The sequence below is a fragment of the Stegodyphus dumicola genome, chromosome 3 (assembly GCF_044657685.1).
Source record: "Stegodyphus dumicola isolate Sdum_Otavi_A_Nest chromosome 3, ASM4465768v1".
NCBI lineage: Eukaryota > Metazoa > Arthropoda > Arachnida > Araneae > Eresidae > Stegodyphus > Stegodyphus dumicola.
Genome location: NC_140770.1, coordinates 95,930,303 through 95,946,203, shown reverse-complemented (window position 1 = coordinate 95,946,203; position 15,901 = coordinate 95,930,303). Strand labels below are relative to the sequence as shown.

The window sequence follows — 15,901 nt, the reverse complement described above, 5'->3', positions numbered from 1 at the left end:
CCAGCTCTGCCAAAGTTTTTCCGGTTTAAGCATCTTGCTAGCCAACGTTCAAATACGCGCGGTTAATTGTTGAACCAACTTCAGTAACTTATTGTGTGTGTTGTCATACACTATGTTACCTATGCTGGAATTTAGCTTTGTCTTATGTTAAAATCCTTACCCGCAAATAGAGGGAATTTGTCTATCGTACAAGCAGTGCTTTTTGTTCATTTATAAGTTAAATAAAAAGTTATTTAACCTTTTTAAGGTTTGTCATTCCAGTCTGGTACAGGGTCTGCAGTACATTAACATAAGCTTAGAGAAGTACCAGATTCCTACAAATGCCTTGCTAAAGAGTTTACGCTTTCTTGTTCTATAGAATTTTTTAACGCTTTTTAAAACGGATAGAAACTTCTCTCTCCTACTGTATTACTTACAGTCATGATTAAGTATAAATTCTTAAAAATACTGTTAAGAAACGAAGGTGCGATGTTGTTATTTATCATGAGCCAACACGCATTGTTCTGGCTTCGCATATTGTGTTTTCTCTCCAATAAAACTAAATTGTGTCAGCTCATTGTCTAGCTCTTCACGATCAAGTATTCTTTTACTTCACACAAATCTTCAAATTCTGTAAAAGAAGTACTTAGGTTTCATAAATTTTTCAATATATTCTATATTTAGTCTCAAGTTTGAAATTTTGCCGTAAATATCAATGAATGTAATTTGATACCTTCATTTATTTCATTTTCATCAAAAAGTAGTTTCCGTAAGTAGAGGTAAATGACAGTTCTGGCTCGGGAGCTTTAGGGAGCCGGAGTTGAGGGAGCTCTCGAGAAGGAAGGCTCAGCCGTGGAAGGGAGGCTTATCTGAAAATGGGGGCAGAGAGCCTTATCAGGAAGTGGATGCGAGTAGAGTAGTTGCTACGTCACAGAGAAACAACGTGTGCTTAGATTATTTTCTTTTATTAATTAGGTAATTTAGGCATTGAGTAGTTATATGATAATGTGTACTTCTTATTGAATTCTTAAAAACGTATATCAAGTAGGTGTTTTAAGTGACTGATACAGTTCATTTCCTTAAACAGATATAAAATAAAATGTTTCCTTCACAGTATAACCTCTTCCGAAGATAATTATTTTCTTGCTTGTATTTATCCTATGACTGAATATCTGCAAAACTGCTACATCTCATCACAATTTAATAAGAGATTATATTTTACTGATTTATTGGAGGTGATTTCCCTTCGTTAATAAATTTTTAGCCTTTGTGTTTTTTCTTCGTATTCCAACTGTTTTACTACGTATATGATGATTATCTCCTAGTTATCCTGAACGAGGATTATTTTCGAATTTAATGATTGAGTGATCCTATACACTCAGAATTTTACCTTATGCCTTAAATCTTCTGTTCATAATATCACATATACTTTCCGTAATTTTCATTACATTACTCATTTTTATTCTTAAATTCATTTTACCCAGAGTTTTTTCAGACTTGTTAGCCATACTTTTAACTTCTTTTAACTTATTTGTTATATTTTACGAGTGTAATTACTAAAACACGCATTTTTATGTGTTATATTATTCAGTGTTAGATGTAATTTTTAACTTTTTTCCTGCTTTTTAACGTTAGCGATCTTCAACATATTCTGTATTTTAACTTATTTCATACATTTTCTGATCATATAGATGACTTGTATTTAATTTTAGATGTAACATTTCTAGCTTGTTTTGTACATTTTAACCTTCACACTATTTAATATAGTGAAATTTTTAACCAGTTTATATTTTCACACTATATGCATGACTTTTGCTTGATTTTTCGCATACATTTTAACCTCCAAAATTTCCAATATAGTCCTAATTTTAACATAATTCCTGCATTTTCACATCATATACCTGACGTTTATTTAATGTTAGGTGTAAATTTTAACTTATTTTCTATTTTTTAACGTTTTTAGTTTCGAGCATACTCTGAGTTTTAACTAATTTGCTATATTTTCACACTACGTACATGAGTTTTACTTCATTTCTCTTATACATTTTAACCTTCATAATTTCCTAATTTTAACATAATTGCTATATTTTCACATGATATACCTGACTTATTTAATTCTAGATGTAAATTTTAAATTCTTCCATACTTTAACGTTTTTAGTTTCTAACATACTCTGAATTTCAACTAATTTGTTATATTTTCACATGACTTTCATACGTTTTAACACTTCTAATTTCAAACAGGCTCTTAATTTTAGCTTAATTCCTCTATTTTCTTGCCATGTATATGAGCTTTATTCAAATTTAGATATTATTTTTAACATGTGTCGTACATTTTATACCTTCGTAATTTTTAAAGTACTCTAATTTCGAACTTGTTTATTACATTTTCCTACCATACGTATGAACTTTAGTTAATTTCAGATGTAATTTTCATACTTTTCTGGCACTGGGTTTCTTTCTAGTTTCCAACATACTCTAAAGTTTAACTCTCTTTTATAATTTTTGATTGTAATTGCGCTTGCGATTTTACTATTTCAGCTAAATTAACACGCTTAAATTTCTTAAAAATAGAGATCGATTTCAATTAAGCTTTTTATTTTACAACCTTTAACTGTTATTCATATCCAATTCGTTGAAAAGTCCTTACTTAGTCCATACTTTATAGTACTATTTTAATTTGCCAATTCTATAATTTATCATTCTATAGTACTCTTACCATGACTTATCCTACTACTTACTTCATTATTAACTTCATTTGCATTTTCAAACTTTAACATTTCCTGCATATTCTGACATTTCCTTTTAATTCTTAAATACCCTTTATATCTGAATATATGTTTTTAAGCTCTTCAGTGTTACCAATGTTCAGTTTTGAATCTTGATTCTCATGAAGCTAGTTTGATAGATTCCGAATTTTTAGAATGAAATCTCAACTTTCATCCATAATTTTAGACCCGTATTCATTCTTTCATGTACTCATACAAAATTCTTTCTTATTATTTTGAAAGCTCAGTACCTTTTAATTCAGTAATTTGTACTAATTGAATGCATTCTACATCACTTTAAATGTTTCGACTATGTAAATTTTCATTTTATTACCTTTTCCTACACTAAGTATGCATATTTCTGCCTTCATGAATGATTTTCATGTGACATTGACGATTATTTAGGTTACATATCCAAAAGAAAGTCCTAATACATATCCAGTTTTGAATAAGAAATGAAGGACAATCGATTTTACCCATTGGCTACAATTTCATCTCTTGAAAGTTTGTTTTATTGCTATACATTTATTTCTAACACATAGTGTTAACACATTTTTTTTTTTTTTTTTTTTTTTTTTTTTTTTGTTTTGTAACTTAGTCCAGTTCCAACTTAATTTCCCTAGACAATATCATATATAGTCTGTTTTTTTAATTTCTTAGGCTAAAATGTTCTTTTCGCAAATGTCAGTTTGCATTAATTTATTTACCAATTTATTTTCTTATGAATGAAATCTTGTAAAACACTACCATACCTTTACGCAACATATATCATTACCAATAGAGCTATATTTACAGAAGGAACCAAAGAGAGAAAGTGTAAGAGACATTTTACGCAAATCTCCACTATAATTTAGAATATTTTAACCTTCTTCATCACAAATACAGAGCTTTCTTCGTACAATACGTATCATAGCAGGTAAACATGCCTTACTAATACACATTTGATGAGGAATAACGCCTTTTCAATTCAAAATTACACCCAAATAAGGGTTATGTTTTCTTATAATTGTACATATATGTTTGCATTGTAGGAACTTTCTATCCATTTTTGAGAACTGTAATTTGCTCAATATTACCTCTTTCTGAGAGAAAAACTCCAAACACCATATAAATCATTTAACTTTTCCTGTAGTATTACCACACTAGAGAATAACTATCTTAGAACTATTTTCTGAATATTAAGAACTAAATATGAAATAGCATTTTTTACTGTAGAATATTTAAGGTTTTACCTAAATGGGGATATAACCTTTACCGAATTTAATTATCCAGAATTCGCAACAAATGTTTAGAAAATGTGTTGATAGAAAGCAATATATTTACCTATATTTACCTAAGGTCATAACTAAGTCTATAACAGATTTGTATCGGCTCCAGATTTACTATCAGTGAGAAAAACCTGAAGTTCACTTTATTTACCCTTGTCAGTATACACACAAAAAAAAAAAAAAAAAAAAAAAAAAAAAAATCATGAATCATTCTGTAGTACAATTATCCTTTTACATACATTTAATACTAAATAATTTTAATTAACTTTCAATTAGGATTTTTAAAAGAAAAGCATATTTATGCGACATATTATTAAATTACTCCCAAACGTTGTTGAGGAAAATGCAATTAAATATCCACATACACATTAAGAAAATCCTACTCATTAGGAACAGTAAAATCTTACCAATACTTTAAACGAAATGTAAAATATTGTAATGCATTAATATAAAACCTGAGTAACAAATCATTTCCTATAAGCTGTATACGATTAAAAAGACTTTTCTTATAACGTATCAACTTTTAAGAAGTAAGAGTAAGGTAATGAACCAACGTTTTTAGAAATTTTCCTTTATTTTCTAAATGTACCCTTTTGTAGTAACGAGAAAATTCAGGCATACTCCTATTTTATTTTTATGTAGGCATGCGCATTTCTTCTAACAGACAAAAATCTGAAAATATATCACTTTTCCAAAGATTTAGCTTTAGACTTACTTTCATCGGAAAAGGAAAATAGTTTTACTTAAAAAACAGCATATCTTCTACGCAAAGAACTTGAAACAATCACGATCACATCTATATGTAGCACTCAGTGATTTAGTTTCAAACCAAATTTTGATATTGTTTAATCATGCAAGCAACAATTTTCATCTTCGAGTTAAATTTTATACGACTGCAACAGATGTTTCAATGGCTTTCATGCTCACATTGTGTAAAAGACTTCTAGTTTTGACTATTTTAATTTCTAATATTGAGAAATACATTGATTATTTTCAGAAAACGTCATTTCACAATCATACTTTACCACTCTGAAACTTTTGAATAACACTTTCTACCATAACGACAACCAGATATTACATTATTTTTTTTACAAAAACATGAATATTTTTTTTTTCTAAATCCTCTTCTATAAATACTAATAAATTCTGCTATAGAAAGAAGATTCAATTCCTATTATAACTCTGTATACTATTTGCAAAGAGAAAAGACACGCTAGATGATAACATATCACCCATATATTTTTAAAAATTTAGAACAATTTCAATAAGGCAAATTATCTACAGAGTTTCCAAATACGGATATATTTCTGAAAGAAACTGCCTAACATACCGCACATTTACTTCTAAACCATTTAAGTAAAACCAATCAATTCATAAAATATTTGAATTTTCCATAAGGTTTAGTACATCTATACAGTTATTTAATTCAAGAACTACTAAATTTTGAATATAATAAGAGTGAAAACATCACTATTTCAGAATTTAGGAAGAGATCTTCAATAATGAGAGTAAACATATACCGAACTTCATGCAAAATTTTTATCGTTTCATACCAAACATTTCACTATTTCGTAGATTCTAATAACATAGCCCAATCTTTTTCAAAGAATATATATCATTTCACATTAATTAGAGAGTTCCATACGAGTTGCAGGTGCTTACTGAATGACACTAAAAATTTCAAGGAAAAAATCAAATATTTTTCATCTTTCATGAAGATCTGTGAATAACAATAATATTTCATAAGAGCTAGAAGACTTAGTGCAATGAAACAGTATCAAAAATAGAAAACTATTTTCAAAATTTGAATTCCCATTGAACATTTTAGATATTCCCATGTAAAGTTATATCCGAAGTTATATCAATTCAGTTGAACTTGAAGACCAACCAAATGTACTACATGATTTTACACATTTCTGGTATTTTTCCCGAAAATAGAAGTTTATATTTTTCATACGCAAACTATTACAACGAATTAATGACATTTTATACTGCACAAAACTATTTTAAGTTCCATATTCGAAGCACAGCATCCATAAATTTCACATAATACTACAGTTACACAATACAAACTATAAGAAAAGCTGAATAATCTATATTACATACAGAACAGAGACTACAATACTCAAGGACCTACTTAAAGAATACTTGAAACTTTTCAAAATTTTATATAATTCTATGCATATTTCATATATTAAGCACATTTCACGTTTTTAGAAATGTAGCATCACGCTTCCCAAGACAATGGCCAATGTATCCAACCTTATGAAAGTGAATCATCTAAAATAAGAAGGGGTAGTTTTACTATCTTCAACCGGTAAACAAGCGATTAAGGAAATGAGGCCTTGTTAAACAAGGATATGTACATATCCTAGTAGTGGTAGTTTAAAAGGCGTCATTTCCTTAATCACTTGTTTACCGGTTGAAGATAATAAAACTACCCCTTCTTATTTTAGATGATTCACTTTCATAAGGTTGGATACATTGGCCATTGTCTTGGGAAGCGTGATGCTACATTTCTAAAAACGTGAAATGTGCTTAATATATGAAATATGCATAGAATTATATAAAATTTTGAAAAGTTTCAAGTATTCTTTAAGTAGGTCCTTGAGTATTGTAGTCTCTGTTCTGTATGTAATATAGATTATTCAGCTTTTCTTATAGTTTGTATTGTGTAACTGTAGTATTATGTGAAATTTATGGATGCTGTGCTTCGAATATGGAACTTAAAATAGTTTTGTGCAGTATAAAATGTCATTAATTCGTTGTAATAGTTTGCGTATGAAAAATATAAACTTCTATTTTCGGGAAAAATACCAGAAATGTGTAAAATCATGTAGTACATTTGGTTGGTCTTCAAGTTCAACTGAATTGATATAACTTCGGATATAACTTTACATGGGAATATCTAAAATGTTCAATGGGAATTCAAATTTTGAAAATAGTTTTCTATTTTTGATACTGTTTCATTGCACTAAGTCTTCTAGCTCTTATGAAATATTATTGTTATTCACAGATCTTCATGAAAGATGAAAAATATTTGATTTTTTCCTTGAAATTTTTAGTGTCATTCAGTAAGCACCTGCAACTCGTATGGAACTCTCTAATTAATGTGAAATGATATATATTCTTTGAAAAAGATTGGGCTATGTTATTAGAATCTACGAAATAGTGAAATGTTTGGTATGAAACGATAAAAATTTTGCATGAAGTTCGGTATATGTTTACTCTCATTATTGAAGATCTCTTCCTAAATTCTGAAATAGTGATGTTTTCACTCTTATTATATTCAAAATTTAGTAGTTCTTGAATTAAATAACTGTATAGATGTACTAAACCTTATGGAAAATTCAAATATTTTATGAATTGATTGGTTTTACTTAAATGGTTTAGAAGTAAATGTGCGGTATGTTAGGCAGTTTCTTTCAGAAATATATCCGTATTTGGAAACTCTGTAGATAATTTGCCTTATTGAAATTGTTCTAAATTTTTAAAAATATATGGGTGATATGTTATCATCTAGCGTGTCTTTTCTCTTTGCAAATAGTATACAGAGTTATAATAGGAATTGAATCTTCTTTCTATAGCAGAATTTATTAGTATTTATAGAAGAGGATTTAGAAAAAAAAAATATTCATGTTTTTGTAAAAAAATAATGTAGTATCTGGTTGTCGTTATGGTAGAAAGTGTTATTCAAAAGTTTCAGAGTGGTAAAGTATGATTGTGAAATGACGTTTTCTGAAAATAATCAATGTATTTCTCAATATTAGAAATTAAAATAGTCAAAACTAGAAGTCTTTTACACAATGTGAGCATGAAAGCCATTGAAACATCTGTTGCAGTCGTATAAAATTTAACTCGAAGATGAAAATTGTTGCTTGCATGATTAAACAATATCAAAATTTGGTTTGAAACTAAATCACTGAGTGCTACATATAGATGTGATCGTGATTGTTTCAAGTTCTTTGCGTAGAAGATATGCTGTTTTTTAAGTAAAACTATTTTCCTTTTCCGATGAAAGTAAGTCTAAAGCTAAATCTTTGGAAAAGTGATATATTTTCAGATTTTTGTCTGTTAGAAGAAATGCGCATGCCTACATAAAAATAAAATAGGAGTATGCCTGAATTTTCTCGTTACTACAAAAGGGTACATTTAGAAAATAAAGGAAAATTTCTAAAAACGTTGGTTCATTACCTTACTCTTACTTCTTAAAAGTTGATACGTTATAAGAAAAGTCTTTTTAATCGTATACAGCTTATAGGAAATGATTTGTTACTCAGGTTTTATATTAATGCATTACAATATTTTACATTTCGTTTAAAGTATTGGTAAGATTTTACTGTTCCTAATGAGTAGGATTTTCTTAATGTGTATGTGGATATTTAATTGCATTTTCCTCAACAACGTTTGGGAGTAATTTAATAATATGTCGCATAAATATGCTTTTCTTTTAAAAATCCTAATTGAAAGTTAATTAAAATTATTTAGTATTAAATGTATGTAAAAGGATAATTGTACTACAGAATGATTCATGATTTTTTTTTTTTTTTTTTTTTTTTTTTTTTGTGTGTATACTGACAAGGGTAAATAAAGTGAACTTCAGGTTTTTCTCACTGATAGTAAATCTGGAGCCGATACAAATCTGTTATAGACTTAGTTATGACCTTAGGTAAATATAGGTAAATATATTGCTTTCTATCAACACATTTTCTAAACATTTGTTGCGAATTCTGGATAATTAAATTCGGTAAAGGTTATATCCCCATTTAGGTAAAACCTTAAATATTCTACAGTAAAAAATGCTATTTCATATTTAGTTCTTAATATTCAGAAAATAGTTCTAAGATAGTTATTCTCTAGTGTGGTAATACTACAGGAAAAGTTAAATGATTTATATGGTGTTTGGAGTTTTTCTCTCAGAAAGAGGTAATATTGAGCAAATTACAGTTCTCAAAAATGGATAGAAAGTTCCTACAATGCAAACATATATGTACAATTATAAGAAAACATAACCCTTATTTGGGTGTAATTTTGAATTGAAAAGGCGTTATTCCTCATCAAATGTGTATTAGTAAGGCATGTTTACCTGCTATGATACGTATTGTACGAAGAAAGCTCTGTATTTGTGATGAAGAAGGTTAAAATATTCTAAATTATAGTGGAGATTTGCGTAAAATGTCTCTTACACTTTCTCTCTTTGGTTCCTTCTGTAAATATAGCTCTATTGGTAATGATATATGTTGCGTAAAGGTATGGTAGTGTTTTACAAGATTTCATTCATAAGAAAATAAATTGGTAAATAAATTAATGCAAACTGACATTTGCGAAAAGAACAGTTTAGCCTAAGAAATTAAAAAAACAGACTATATATGATATTGTCTAGGGAAATTAAGTTGGAACTGGACTAAGTTACAAAACAAAAAAACAAAAACAAAAAAAAAAAAAAAAAAAAATGTGTTAACACTATGTGTTAGAAATAAATGTATAGCAATAAAACAAACTTTCAAGAGATGAAATTGTAGCCAATGGGTAAAATCGATTGTCCTTCATTTCTTATTCAAAACTGGATATGTATTAGGACTTTCTTTTGGATATGTAACCTAAATAATCGTCAATGTCACATGAAAATCATTCATGAAGGCAGAAATATGCATACTTAGTGTAGGAAAAGGTAATAAAATGAAAATTTACATAGTCGAAACATTTAAAGTGATGTAGAATGCATTCAATTAGTACAAATTACTGAATTAAAAGGTACTGAGCTTTCAAAATAATAAGAAAGAATTTTGTATGAGTACATGAAAGAATGAATACGGGTCTAAAATTATGGATGAAAGTTGAGATTTCATTCTAAAAATTCGGAATCTATCAAACTAGCTTCATGAGAATCAAGATTCAAAACTGAACATTGGTAACACTGAAGAGCTTAAAAACATATATTCAGATATAAAGGGTATTTAAGAATTAAAAGGAAATGTCAGAATATGCAGGAAATGTTAAAGTTTGAAAATGCAAATGAAGTTAATAATGAAGTAAGTAGTAGGATAAGTCATAGTAGTAGGATAAGTCATGGTAAGAGTACTATAGAATGATAAATTATAGAATTGGCAAATTAAAATAGTACTATAAAGTATGGACTAAGTAAGGACTTTTCAACGAATTGGATATGAATAACAGTTAAAGGTTGTAAAATAAAAAGCTTAATTGAAATCGATCTCTATTTTTAAGAAATTTAAGCGTGTTAATTTAGCTGAAATAGTAAAATCGCAAGCGCAATTACAATCAAAAATTATAAAAGAGAGTTAAACTTTAGAGTATGTTGGAAACTAGAAAGAAACCCAGTGCCAGAAAAGTATGAAAATTACATCTGAAATTAACTAAAGTTCATACGTATGGTAGGAAAATGTAATAAACAAGTTCGAAATTAGAGTACTTTAAAAATTACGAAGGTATAAAATGTACGACACATGTTAAAAATAATATCTAAATTTGAATAAAGCTCATATACATGGCAAGAAAATAGAGGAATTAAGCTAAAATTAAGAGCCTGTTTGAAATTAGAAGTGTTAAAACGTATGAAAGTCATGTGAAAATATAACAAATTAGTTGAAATTCAGAGTATGTTAGAAACTAAAAACGTTAAAGTATGGAAGAATTTAAAATTTACATCTAGAATTAAATAAGTCAGGTATATCATGTGAAAATATAGCAATTATGTTAAAATTAGGAAATTATGAAGGTTAAAATGTATAAGAGAAATGAAGTAAAACTCATGTACGTAGTGTGAAAATATAGCAAATTAGTTAAAACTCAGAGTATGCTCGAAACTAAAAACGTTAAAAAATAGAAAATAAGTTAAAATTTACACCTAAAATTAAATAAACGTCAGGTATATGATGTGAAAATGCAGGAATTATGTTAAAATTAGGACTATATTGGAAATTTTGGAGGTTAAAATGTATGCGAAAAATCAAGCAAAAGTCATGCATATAGTGTGAAAATATAAACTGGTTAAAAATTTCAGTATATTAAATAGTGTGAAGGTTAAAATGTACAAAACAAGCTAGAAATGTTACATCTAAAATTAAATACAAGTCATCTATATGATCAGAAAATGTATGAAATAAGTTAAAATACAGGTTGAAGATCGCTAACGTTAAAAAGCAGGAAAAAAGTTAAAAATTACATCTAACATTGAATAATATAACACATAAAAATGCGTGTTTTAGTAATTACACTCGTAAAATATAACAAATAAGTTAAAAGAAGTTAAAAGTATGGCTAACAAGTCTGAAAAAACTCTGGGTAAAATGAATTTAAGAATAAAAATGAGTAATGTAATGAAAATTACGGAAAGTATATGTGATATTATGAACAGAAGATTTAAGGCATAAGGTAAAATTCTGAGTGTATAGGATCACTCAATCATTAAATTCGAAAATAATCCTCGTTCAGGATAACTAGGAGATAATCATCATATACGTAGTAAAACAGTTGGAATACGAAGAAAAAACACAAAGGCTAAAAATTTATTAACGAAGGGAAATCACCTCCAATAAATCAGTAAAATATAACCTCTTATTAAATTGTGATGAGATGTAGCAGTTTTGCAGATATTCAGTCATAGGATAAATACAAGCAAGAAAATAATTATCTTCGGAAGAGGTTATACTGTGAAGGAAACATTTTATTTTATATCTGTTTAAGGAAATGAACTGTATCAGTCACTTAAAACACCTACTTGATATACGTTTTTAAGAATTCAATAAGAAGTAAGTACACATTATCATATAACTACTCAATGCCTAAATTACCTAATTAATAAAAGAAAATAATCTAAGCACATGTTGTTTCTCTGTGGCGTAGCAACTACTCTACTCGCATCCACTTCCTGATAAGGCTCTCTGTCCCCATTTTCAGATAAGCCTCCCTTCCACGGCTGAGCCTTCCTTCTCGGGAGCTCCCTCAACTCCGGCTCCCTAAAGCTCCCGAGCCAGAACTGTAATTTTCCTCTACTTCCGTACTCTAGGACTTTTTTGGCCATTATACTAACATTTGATGTCGAATATTGCTGTAAAGTTATATAGGTTTGTAATTACAATGTGTTTTTATGCATTTTTAGTAACTGTGGCTTGAAGATATGTCTTTCCTAAGAGAAATATTCCTATTCCATAATTCAAAAACGTTCTGAAAATTATAGTATTTAAACGTCTAAGTGCAAAATAAGTAGTAGTATTAATCGCTAAAGAAAAACAAAAACGTCAACCATTGCTTCTACATGGAAAGAAGACCAACAAATGAATAACCCCATAAAAGTATATGTTCTTTCTAATACTTCTAAAGTAAACCGTTGGTAACAAAAGAAAATTCGCCAAAGCAGAAAACAATGTCTTTAAATACATCTGTAGCAACAATAAATAAAATAATAAACCAAGATTTACAGCTTTAAATGCTAAAAAATGCTAATTCACCAACTTTTGCCGAGGGATGTAACTCAATGCAGAACCCTGTATAGAAACTATTTAGCCTGCGATAAATGGAAATGCTTTTGTGACCTTGACGAAGCAAGGCTTACTTAGCCACTGTAACAAAAAAGATCTGTTTATTATCAGAAACAACAAGAAGAAAGTATACAAACCTGCTTCGGTCAATGCAAAGAAAATTTCAGTAGAGAGTTCATAATTCTCAGAAGATTCTCTTAAAAATGAGAAAATGAAAATAAGAAGAGTAGGAGAAAATATTAAAACTAATTTAAAGTACTATCAAAAGAACGTTTTTCTTCCAGTATTTACAGACCTTCTCTTTATCCCAGAGATTTTCAGAGACGTCAAGACAAAGCATAAGTCACACTTCGAAACCTGCCACTGCATTTCTTGAAGAAATGAAGACTAATTTAGGTATTGTATATATACATTTGCAACGTACTCCTGCAAAGTCATCTGGCATTTCATCTATGAAATATTGTGCCTTTGGTCTCATAAAAATAATTCTTTCTAAGCACAAACCCACCATAATTAATGGACTCTAGAAAGTAGTGGAAGAAGAGAGTGGAAATCAATATCCCTGGAGTTTTATGAAAAGCCCTTCTATCATGGAAATCACAATTCAGACTTATATTCCAGAAAAAATGATTATCAAATCAAACATTTAAGAAATACTCTTTATATTTTAAATATTAATTAATCGGCTACAAAATCTTTCTAAAAATGTGCAAACATCCTCTATAATTACTAGACTCTTGTATGGATTTGCTAAATATATTTCTATTGTCAGTATTCATTCGCAAATAGCCGTTTAGAACAAATTCCAAATTTTCGCACTTTCTCTTTATGCTTTGCTTCGGCTTATGTAAAAATATTTTGTGATTCAGCTTATAAGTATTTTTTCTTTATCTATGGCGGACCCTCCCCCGAAATCGGTTTGGCCACTACTAAGTTACAACGATGCCTTCTCCGATACTCGAACCCGGGCAATTTGGTATCACAGTCGGCTCCCCTAACCACTATACCGATTGGGCAGCACACATGAATGTTAAAGCAAAGCATTCAGTAATTCACTGCATCCATTTCGGATTGCTTTTATTAAATCCTCAGTAATAATCCTTGGCATAATCCTCAGTCTCTTAACAGTACCATATACATCATTTTCGACAATTTAAATCCCAAAGCGTTCTAATAGGAAAATGTATAAGTTATTTCTATTAAATTAAAATAAAATGCAGCTTGGTGACAAAAATGATTTTAAACTAAACTGAATAAATGTACTGTACAAGTTATATAATGTGCTGTTTTATCACTTATATTGGATTGGTAGAAAAGCTATTTCATTTTGCACAAATCGATATTTGTTCCTTTTTTTATTTTTCTGCCATCTTTTATTTTTTTTTTTTCTTTTGAGATTTGCCAGCTGACACTTTTAGGTTGCTGTAGAACAAATTCCATGGGTTTTTGTTTACAACTTTTAGTTCACGGTCAATTTAACTTGGGGATCGAAAATAATTTTCGATTGCAACAGGAAAAGATCATGCTGCAAATTTGGTAAGATTACAAAGATGTATTTTGAGCTGCTTTCAAGCAACTAAATGATCAACCCAGATGTTTACTGCCAAACAACTTATGAAACTAGATGGAGGAGTCAAAAAGAATAGACTAGGAATTGTGTTCCATCACGACAATACGATGCCTCACACATCTTTAGCAGCATGTGGGAAGTGATATCGCATTCCCCGTATAACCCCACCTTACATCATCGGATTATCATTTATTTCGAAGTTTACTACACTTCTTAAATGGTAAAAATTTCAGTAATAACGAAGATCTCAGATCGCACTTGGTTTAGTTTTTTGCTGATAAAGACGAGAAGTTCTGTAAGCGCGGAATCACCAAAAAATTACCAAAACGATCATCGAAAAGAATGGACGGTATTTGACTGATTAAAGCTCATTTTTTGTGTAGAAAAAAAATGAGTTTTATTTCGCGCTAAAGAAACCGAAATACTTTCTTGTCAACCCTATATATTGTATTTCTGGTTTGCTGAGCTTTATAATAACCACACATGTTTTGTGCATTATCGTATCATTGATTTTAATCATCATAATCTTTAATATTCATATATGAAAGTTTAGCTAGTCCAGTACTATGATTTCCAATGACACATTAGTATGAGAATTTATAAGAAAGAAAGCAAAATAACGCTGCACACTTTGACCATTATCAAGCAAACAGCGCAACGTGATCGGGCTTTGGTCAACATTCTTTATTGTAGGTGCAGAAGCAATAATCACAGTAGAGAACTTCCTGAACCTGAATTTTAAAAATTTTCTTAATTTTTTCACTAATAATTTAAATTAATTCGTAACACATTACCGATGGCAAATAAGTTACATTTCCTTTTCCTTTTAGAATGATATTTTTGTAGATGAAGTTCTAAAGACTCATCGAATTCAACTAGAAACTCCCAGTGCTCCAATACAGTTTACAGTAGATCTAGTTAATATTCCGACACATTCATTGCTGCCAAGAAAAGCAGGTTAATGTTTTCCTAAAAATTTTACATTTACATCACTTTTTGAAACACCTTTCTCCAAAGTTTTTTTCGCTTTCAAATAAAGATTTTCAACATTTGTATCAATGCGACTAGAACTTCTTACTACGAAAGTTCTTCTGAGTAGAACTTCCTTACAATGAATATTTTTATGGAGTCCTTTTGTGCTTTTTTGAATATTCATATTGACCATCTCTTACTTTAACATTTTTTTCAGTCTTCATAGTTTTCAATAAAAGGTATCTGAATGGATGAACAAAAAATTGTATGCATAATAATAAATTAATCTATCTTTGTTATCGCGCATCTAACATTTTCTTTTAATTTTTAACCATTGAAGTTTATAAGCAATAAAATATATCTCTTTTTAATGATCTTATAATTTTCTTTCCACCTTCTATAACAGTTATTATAGATGTATTTACTAAACATAAGCTTGAAAGCGGTGTGATGTCCATAAAGTGAAATGTATTGGCCACGTAGCTATATCACAATTTAGAAAATCTTCCAAATATTGTTGTTTTTATTTGTCTCCGCTTTTGTTTTTCTTTTTTTTTAACATACGCTGATCTAAGCTTCATTTTCTTCACTGATAAATGTTGTTGACGTGCCCACTATTCTTCTGCATAATCCTTTTTAAATATTTTTTTTTTGTTTGTTTGTTTTCTCCTTTCTCTTCTGTTATGCATCGATCCAGATTTTCAATCTTTTCTTAATTTATTTGCTTTGTTGTATCTACATCTTTTTTTGTAAAATTTTGAAGTGATGTATCTTGCTTTAAATTTTTTTTCTCATTTCTGTATTTTCTTCCATTCTTGAAATATTGTGGGCTCTTCCAGATGCC

The 15,901-nt window shown here is 29.1% G+C and overlaps 1 protein-coding gene across 3 annotated transcripts in view; it reads left to right on the top strand.

The window, feature by feature from the left end:
• The window catches only part of LOC118179848 (major facilitator superfamily domain-containing protein 6-like), a 33,282-nt gene that overhangs the window by 4,609 nt on the left and 12,772 nt on the right, over positions 1 to 15,901 (top strand). The window contains exon 1 of one of the 3 annotated variants that reach the window (XM_085813102.1): positions 6,489 to 6,613. The exons of the other annotated variants lie outside the window; for them this stretch is intronic. The gene's annotated coding sequence lies outside the window, so the exon portion shown is untranslated. Of the gene's footprint in view, positions 1 to 6,488; positions 6,614 to 15,901 lie in introns of those variants that run through there. 3 annotated transcript variants of the gene reach the window in all.